Source organism: Cicer arietinum, chromosome 2, assembly GCF_000331145.2.
Source record: "Cicer arietinum cultivar CDC Frontier isolate Library 1 chromosome 2, Cicar.CDCFrontier_v2.0, whole genome shotgun sequence".
Lineage (NCBI taxonomy): Eukaryota > Viridiplantae > Streptophyta > Magnoliopsida > Fabales > Fabaceae > Cicer > Cicer arietinum.
Window position 1 is genome coordinate 21,880,934 of NC_021161.2, and position 9,921 is coordinate 21,890,854.

Here is a 9,921-nt window from a genome sequence, read left to right on the forward strand (position 1 = left end):
ATATATAACTCATAAAAATAGATAAAAAGAAATTTTAAATTACGATAAAATTATAGGAAGCTCAAGTTCGAAATGCCGATTTCTCAAAGGTTTTTTTAAAAAAATATTTATTTCAATTTTTTTTTTCAATATTTATTGTAATAACAAAAATAATATATATATATATATATATATATATAATTATAATTCATAAAAATACATAAATAGAAATTTTAAAGTACAATAATTGACTAGAGCTGGGCTGTAACATTTGGACAATGTTTTCAAGTATGGCCAGTTAATCGACATAATCCTCATTTTCTTGGTACTTTTTCTTTAATGTCCATTTCAGTTCTAATACGGGTACTATTTAGACGACCTTTTTTAATTCTCCGTATTTGAGGATTGTGATACAATGTTTCACCTTCATATGTGGGCCAATATCCTTCATTAGGTATAGGTGGAACCTCTTCTTTGTAGATGTTAAATACATTAACAACCTTGTACATGTCAGGTAGAGGCACTAAATAGTTTTGACGAGCATAAGAAATGCAGCTATGACATGTGAACAAGGAACATGTATAGCCTGAAATTTTCCACAATCGCACCATTTTCTTTGAAGGTTGACTTCAAAATGACCAATTGGTCACACCTCTCTTGGGTTTACTGTTTCATGTACCATGAAAGAATAATGATTTCGGTCGAATTGCATGACTTGGTGAGTATTAGATTTACCAACTTTACATTTAATCTTGTCCATGCAATCGTCTGTGTATACTCAATCAAAAGCTAATGATGCCTGATGTTGTTGTCCCCTTTCTGCATATAAAACTCTCAATCTATAGTATGTTGATTGTACCAAAGTAGTGATTGGGAGATTGCGTGTACCCTTGAGCACTACGTTGATGGACTTGGAAACGTTTGTTGTCATGTGTCCCCATCATTGACCTTGAGAATAAGCCATAGTCCATTGTTCTGGAGGGATATTATCGATCCATCTTAAAGCCTCTGGATTCTCCATCTTGATTTCATTGCGGTAATACTTGAATGATGGCTCATTTAATGCATATCCTATTAGAAATGATGTAAAAATTATCAAATATGATAAAGTGATAAGTGGAAAATATACTAAGAAGAATTAGATCATTACCCATACAAACAAGTTTTCTTTGAAGTTCCTTGTCCTTGAACTCTCTCGTGAAATTTTGTGCAATGTGTCGGATACAATACACATGTGTGGACGGAGGATCATGTCAACCATTATTTGGATTATTATAAGCACTCTTAATGGATTCGTGTCTATCTGAAATCAAACAAACGTCGACTTGAGGTGTTACATACCTTCTTAGATTTTTCAAAAAAAATCTTCAAGCACCCCCTATCTCACCTTCCACAAGTGCATAAGCAATGGGAATTGTATTTTTGTTTCCATCTTGTGCAACAGCAAGCAAAAGAGTCCCCTTGTACTTTCCGTACAACCAAGTTCCATCCACTGAGACAAATGGTTTACCAAATTTAAACCCAGATATGCACGGAGGGAAAACCCAAAATAGTCGTTTGAAAATTTTTGACCCATGTAATAGAGTATTATCAGAATATGCAAGTGACACTTTCATTCCCACAATAGTTCCTGGAAGAAATTTTTGCATAGCCAACAACCACCTTGGAAGGTCATTGTAAGACATTTCCCAGTTCCCATAAATCGTTTCGATAGCTTTGTTGTTTGCCATCCATGCCTTTCTATAGGTGATTGTGTAGTTGTATTGTTCCCGAATATGTGCAATGATCACATTCACTTTAATTGATGGATCAGCTTTCAAAAGCGACTTTATGCTTTCGCATATGATGTTAGAGTCGAGCTTGGTATGATCCTGTGACATAGAGGAATTTGCGCAATTGTGGGCCCTTTCAAACGACCAATCACCCATTGCTTACTTTTTTGACTTAACGAAGCCCTCCATTTGAACAAGCATTGTGGATTCACACATTTAATTACATACCTGTATTGATCAGATTTTACTACACGGTAATTGAGGGAGTCTTTTATGTGATAATGCTTAATTGCAAGTTGACAATCTAGTTTGCTATTAAACTTCATTCCAATCTCAAGAGATGCATCTAATGGAGGTGGTTCATTAGATGGCATATCAAATTCAAAGGATTGGTAAGCATAATCCAAATTTAGATTACGCATATGGAATGGTGGATCGTATGTTGTCTCTAGATCGTCACCATTGTCATTGTCACCATAACATAAGATGTTGCATTGTTTCTTGGCTTACGTGTTGGGGGTAAAGCTGTAACTGGATCAACTATGGTATCATGGACAAATGATTTTTTAGATTTGTTAGGAGTCATGCCACCTAAATCTCAAAGAAAAAGGAATTTTATAAAATTAAAATGGCTAAGAGAAACATTTTCAATGTTAACTCCAGAATCATCTAATGAAGAAATAATTATATATTGTAGAGCATACATTTTAGAATTGATTGGCGGCATATTAATGCCTGACAAATCCCACAACAGAGTACATATTATGTGGTTGCACTTGTTGAGAGATTTGCGAGAGACATGAGAATATAGTTGGGGTTCAGCGTGCTTGGCAACACTTTATAGAGAATTGTGTCGTGCATCTGAACCTGGTGTTATGTCGATCGGCGGATGTTCACATCTACTTCAAACGTGGACATGATACCATATGCCGTTTCTTGCACCAATAAGTAATCTTGAGCCTCATTTTCCATACGCAAAAAGGTAAATATAAAAAAAAAGTTAAATATTATATTTATAAAACTATCAATTGATTCACTAACATTCAAATTTATTTTCGTAGATATAGTGGAAAGGGTATGAAATTTGGCGATACACCTCGTTATCATACCGCTGGATATCGACCAAAAATTGATCATATGACCGTTAACGATGTAATATATTAAAACATTACATTATTTCTATTATTTTATTTTTCTTATGCATATATTACTAACAAACGTATTATATATCAGTTTATCAGGAGGCCATATCTACGTCTAACATATGATCATCCAGAAGACAATTGGCTATGGAATGTATCTACATATTTAATTTGTTTCTACATAATAGAAATGCATCAAACTGATAAAGTGAAACTACAATTTGGACTATCTCAAGAAATTCCACATCCTTCGAGGAACATGAGAAAGTATCATAAGGTAGATTTGCATAAACAAGTTGACTATAGTTGGGCATTATTCTACGAAAATGAGAACAAAGAGTGGAATGAACGAGAGAATCATATTCTTCATGGTCAACTTCTAAATGTTGAATTCAAACCAAGTTATGAATACATGGTTTGGTTTTGCAAAAATTCTAAACGACTTATTTCTGTAGAAAACCAATCGGTTGATCCTCGTGTCAATCCACCTCAACCTCCAGCGCAATCTAGCCAACATTTTTTTCACCCTCAACCTCCACCGCAATCTAGTCAATATTTTTTTCACCCTCAACCTCCACCACAATCTAGCCAACATTTTTTCCAAGAATCAATGCCCAGCACAACACAACAAAATCAATATTATATACCAACACCTCCTAACACTCAACCGCCTCCTCATACTTTTACCCACACACCACATCCTCATACTTTTACCCATACACCACATCCTCATACTTTTACCCACACCCCACATCAATCTTACGGGTTCACATCAGGGGAACAATTTAATTTTGACAGTCAACAGCCACATCAAGAAGACAATCGTCGACTATCATTTGCATCAAGCGAAGAAGAATTGTTGTATAATGCGTTCAACAGTCGTCATAATACACCTGAGTCCGCTACCCAGTTACTGAATAATATGTGTCAACAAAACTTTCAAATTCCAAGCTTTGGGAATGCATATACTCCGTTAATCAAATATCCAACTGGACTCAAGGTGGAAGTAGTTCTTCTGCATCACTTCCTCCTAGACATCGTCCAATGCAAGAAGACGAAGATCAAGAAGAAGAAGAACAACAACAACAAACTCGTGATGTACCAAGGCGTCGTTAAAATCCCGTACGTGTGAGAAAAACTCGGCAATGTGGTACTAGAGGCCACCTTCGACATTAATTATCGTAATTTTTGTAAAATTTGTAATGTTTTTTATGAATAAATTATTTAATTTAAAGTTTTATCATAATTTAAAATTTCTATTTATGTATTTTTATGAATTATAATTATATATATATATATATATATATATATATATTATTTTTTTATTACAATAAATATTGAAAAAAAATTGAAATAAATGTTTTTTTAAACAAACCTTTGAGAAATCGGCATTTTGAACTTGGGCTTTCTAAAATTTTATCGTAATTTAAAATTTCTATTTATTTATTTTTATTAGTTATATTAATTATATATATATATATATATATATATATATATATTACTTTTGTCATTTCAACAAAAATTGAAATAATTTTCTTTTATAAAAAAATCCTTTGAAAAATTGGCTTTCAAACTTAAATTTCCTAAAATTTTATCGTAATTTAAAATTTCTATTTATCTATTTTTATAAATTATATTAGTTGTATATATATTACTTTTGTTATTTCAATAAAAATTGAAATGATTTTTTTTAAAGAAAAAATTCTTTGATAAATGCCCATTTGGAACTTGGATTTACTAATTTTTTTTTCGTAATTTAAAATTTCTATTTATTTATTTTTAATATATTTTTATGAATTATATTAATTAATTATATATATAATTTCATTAAAAATTAAAAAAAATTGAATTTCTTTTTTTATTTAAAAAAAAAACCATGTGAGAAGTCGCCATTTGGAACTTGGGCTTCCTTAAGAAAGTGGAATGGCGACTTATAATAAAAAAAAATGAGGCATTTTGGTATATTTTTTTTGAATAGGAGTAATTTTGTGTTTTTTTTTTTTCAAAAAGAGGATATTGAAAAAATAAACCCAGATATTTCATCGAATAAATTGAGAGTGTAGTGTAATAATAATAAGAAAAAAAATATACACCTAAATTTTGTGTTTAATTTTTTGAATTTTTTTAATTACCATTTACTTGTAGGAGGATGTGCAACATTTGAAGAAGTTTGGAGTAAATTCTTGTCGATATCTTGGAGTAGAATAATGCCAAGTAATATTTTAAACTTATACTATCTAATATTTAAAATAACATAATATCAAATAATAATATCCAAAGAGGAACTAACGTAATGAAAACAATGAAATATTTAATGGAATTATGTAATACGTTCACTAGCTTTTATGAAAGAAAATTTTAGTAACATCATTTTTATTTATAATTTGGTAAGATTGTCTCTCTAACATTTGAGGTGTTTGTTACTTGCATGTCTTTTTTTAGAAGGAGTATGTTAGGAAGCTACACATTTAAATGTATTTATTTAATATTTTTTTTAAAACTTGTTAATATACTCATTCTAGAATATAAGTAGGTGTATATTAACAAATTCTAAATACTTAATAAGTACTTTGCTTATTAAAAATAGTATTTTACTAAATTAGTAAATAACTTCCTAACATATTCCTAGAATGTAAATGAATATTAAACGAAACATACTTGAAGTGTTTTGTTTAATTTACAACTAATATTGGAAAGGTTTTCAAGCATCGAAAGTCTCAACATATTTGAAGTATTTTGTTTAAGGCTCAAATGAAACCTAAAAATAACGTTAACTTTCTGAATGCAACTTCAAATGTTACTTGAATGTAAACAAATATTAAACAACTAGAATGTAAACGTTATTTTCAAATTTTACTTGGTCCCCAAAGTTTTTTCGTTTCGCTTTCTCTATTTAGTCGTGAAGGTTAAAAATTTTAGCTATATTTGTTAGCATTTCGATTGACTTTGTCAAATTTATGTTATGTGTCCTATGATTATTTATCCTACGTTTATAGACCTAGTATTTTTATTGATCTTCCTCTAATTATTTGGCAAATATTCATTAAACTCTATTTAATATATAGAAGAATATAATGTTACAATATATTCATTTCTTGCAATATTCAATAACACTAATACACTTAATTTTCTTTACATTTTTAAACACCAATTATGTAGATGGAACTTTAAAAGGAGGTATAAATAAAGAAGGTATCAACTTCTACGATAATTTGATCAATGAGTTACTCAAAAATGGTATGAGTTTAAAAATCCAATATTCATTACGTTAATTAGATTCAACTAGAAATGTTTAAAATATAAGTGATAATTTTTTTTTCTCGCTTTTTATGATCAATTTAATTGTGCAGGTATTTAACCTTTTGTGACTATCCTTCACTTTGGCTATCCTTAGCCCTTCAACAAAAGTTTGGTGTCTTCTTAAATCGCTTCATTGTGTAAATTTACCTTAATAATATCATCCCATCTAAATATTTTATTTTCATTGAAGTGAAGTGGTTTACTCTAAGTCAGTCAACACAAAACTATGAAATTTCACCAAGCATTCTTATATTATTTATGGTAAAATCTAATTTCAGGAAACATTACAAGAATTTTAGTGAACTTTTATTCAAAACATATGAAGATCGAGTGAAATATTGGACTACAATCAATGAGGCAGAAGTCACAGCTATATATCAATATATGTACAACATTGATAATATTTCAACTGAGGCATGCCAAACTACTAGAATATGAAAACAAGCATATACTTTACTTCACAACTTCCTCATTGCCCATGCTACAACATCAAAGTTATACAGAACAAAATTCCAAGTAAGACATATTTTGGATAATGCATGCTACTTATATAACATCAACCTCAACTCAAAACATACGTAGATTAACAGTTAAGATTGAAAACAATGTGAAATATTTATAAAACAAGGATTAATTTAAAGAACAAACAAAGTGTTAATTTCCATTAATTATTTTATTTAGACAATACAAGGGGGAGAAATTGGACTTGCTATTTCTTTAGGATGTTATGTTACGTACAGTTCCAAAGTAGAGGATGTGGCTGCTACTCTAAGACTAATTGATTTCTATTGGGATGGTAAGTGTTTACTTAACATGTATTCCACTAACCTTTTGTCTTTGATCACTAGTTCGACATTATTTGACCTTTTAAATCCTTTGTTAATGGTTAATACATGGTGATATCAATTTTTTGTTTTGCTACATATAATTTTGACATTCATTTTGCTACATTTAATTTTGAAATTCAGGCTTCTAGAGCCGGTGTTCCATGGAGATTATCCAAAAATCATGAAAAAGTTGGTGGGGAATAGGCTACCCAAATTCACTAAGGAGGAGAAAAAAAATGTTAAAAGGAAGCACAAACTTTATTGGAATCAATTATTATACTTCTCACTTTGCTATACATGAATCTAATAGAACCAAAGTTGTTGGTGACAATTTTGATGCATTAGCTCAATCTGAAGGTATGTTTTTGCTCAAACTAACATCTATTGTTTTTAAAATAATAATAATTGATATGAAAAGACATCTTCACTATAAAAAATCATAAGTGAAATTGACGCCACAATTATGCAAATCTAATTCTATTTATATGATATGTAAGAGAATTACAAGAAATTATAATTTTTTTTTTGTTTTTTATAATTGCAGTTTTTAATGCTGAAGGAAAAACCCTTGGATACAAGATGAGAAACTATTGATAAGAATTTAGGACAATCATATTTGTTGAAGAAATAACTTCATAATTTTTGTTCAATGTTGATAATTTGTAGGATCAATACGCTTGATTCTATGTTTATCCTGAAGGATTATATAATTTCTTACTCTACATTAAGAACAAGTACAAAAATTCTAAAATCTACATAACTGAAAATAGTTGGTGTTGCATTTTGATCATATTTACAATATTATAACTAATATTTATATTGTATTCCAAAAAAAGAGATTGATTAATATATTTGATTTGTGAAATCATTTCTACGTAGGTTGTGGATCTACAAAAATTCCAAATCCATTGAAGAATGAACATCAAACTATTTCCATTGCCGCACATATAAATACTACCAAAGTCGCCATTGAGTAAGTCATTTTTCACCATCCTTATAACTCAATGGGTAATAGATATATAATGATACAATTGATAATTTTTACAATTGAAGCTATTTATTTCATTTATTAAATTTATTTGTACATTATATCTATGTATGATCAAATGTTAAGCTTTTCTAAGGTCTAGTTATTTTGTATTGTGTTATTGCATCACAAAAATGTATCATACAAAAAAAAATCTTAACTTTATTTTATTAATTGTAAATATGAATTTATTCCAGGACACTTTAAAAAGAATATAATGAAATTATAACATGTTGGATTAAAATAAAGTTTAATGAAAGCACATATTTTGTATCAAATCATTAATGCAATCATTAAATCATATTACTATATATATGTGTGTTAAAATAGGTTAGAAAGTGATATAAAAATTTGACATCATGATGATATATGATTGTAATACTATGTAAAACTTCTTAAATTATTAGAGTATAATTTATAAACTCTTTCAAATCAATATTTATTCTTACTTAAAAGGTATTGTTCCCTTTGAATGAGTAGAATCTTTTAAATATTTATAAATATTATTCTAAATATATCAAATATCAAAACACGATCAAATCAAAGTGATGAAATAAATAGTTATTATTGTGAAAGGTAGACAAGTATAGTGTGCTTGTATAACTTCCTTTCTCAAGAATATGATCATTAATGTTTTTATATGTTTATTTTGATAATCATAGTGTAAACGTGTGTGGTTACTTTGCGTGGGCAGCATTTGATACATTTGAGTTTCAAGGGGGTTATTCTAGAACTTGGGGGCATATACCAACCACGCTGCTAAATGGTACAAAAACTATTTGACACGAGATTTGATTAGACTAAACTGCGAAAGTGAAGTACATTGATAAAATAAAGAAAAGGGAAAGAAATCACTTGAAATTTTGTTGTTAATAGTATATTGTTTAGTCAAAGATTCTGTAAAGAAATTTGTTTTGAAAAGTCAATAACTTTGTGTATTTGAAATTTGTAGTAGTATCTATAGAGACATGATCCCAAATCCGTTTCAGATGCTTGAGCATTAGAAAACCGTTCATGAAGAGAATAGAAAAATGAATGTGGCAAGAAAACTAGTGAAATAAGAAATGGAGAAAGCATAGTCAATAGGAACACAAGATTTTCAACAACAAAACAACGTTATAGAGAAATTAAATAATATGAGACATATAGTAACAAAGAGTCAAAAACTCAAATTGGGAATACAAAAGATATCTTTTACTTAAGCTCTAAAATTGGATTTTTTTGGAAAAATTGGCAAAGGAAAATGGATGCAAAAGAAGAAAATAAGTGGAAGGAAAGAAGAAAATAAAATAGAATGAAGAACACCATGTCTTCAAAGTGGATGACATGACTCTTGAAACTATGTTGATAAGCATAATTGAGCACAAAAAAAGAAAGAATTAATTAAAAAAAATTAAATTATTTAAGAATTGAGCAAAGTTGATTACAATATGAATATATGAAACATTTTATATAGTGATCCTAATTAAACTTACTATTTAATTAATTTGTAATTAATACTAACCAAATTTAAAAATTCTAACTAAATAACAGACACTTAACCATATCTAACATACAAATGTCACATAATTTCTTATTAAGAGTTGTCCTAAAAAAACTAGCTGCCACGTGTGTGATTTACAATCTATAATATGAAATGACAAGTAAATCAATTTAACTTATATAATACATGATACAAGAAAATGAAGAACTAATAAGTTTTCTGTTTCACACAACAAGTTTAGGCCTTCAAGATCTTTTGCAATTTATTTTGAAGTTTGAAAATATATTTACTACTTTAATAAGTTGGATATCCTAGCAAACCAACATAAAATATATTATACACTTTAATAACTACACAATGTGTGTGGGTGCAAAGCTTTATAGATATAAAA

General features: G+C 28.9%; 1 pseudogene; it reads left to right on the forward strand.

Moving 5' to 3' along the window:
• Positions 1 to 8,830, forward strand: part of LOC101494989 (beta-glucosidase 30-like) — a 12,143-nt pseudogene extending 3,313 nt beyond the window's left edge.
• Positions 8,831 to 9,921: the final 1,091 nt, after the last annotated feature.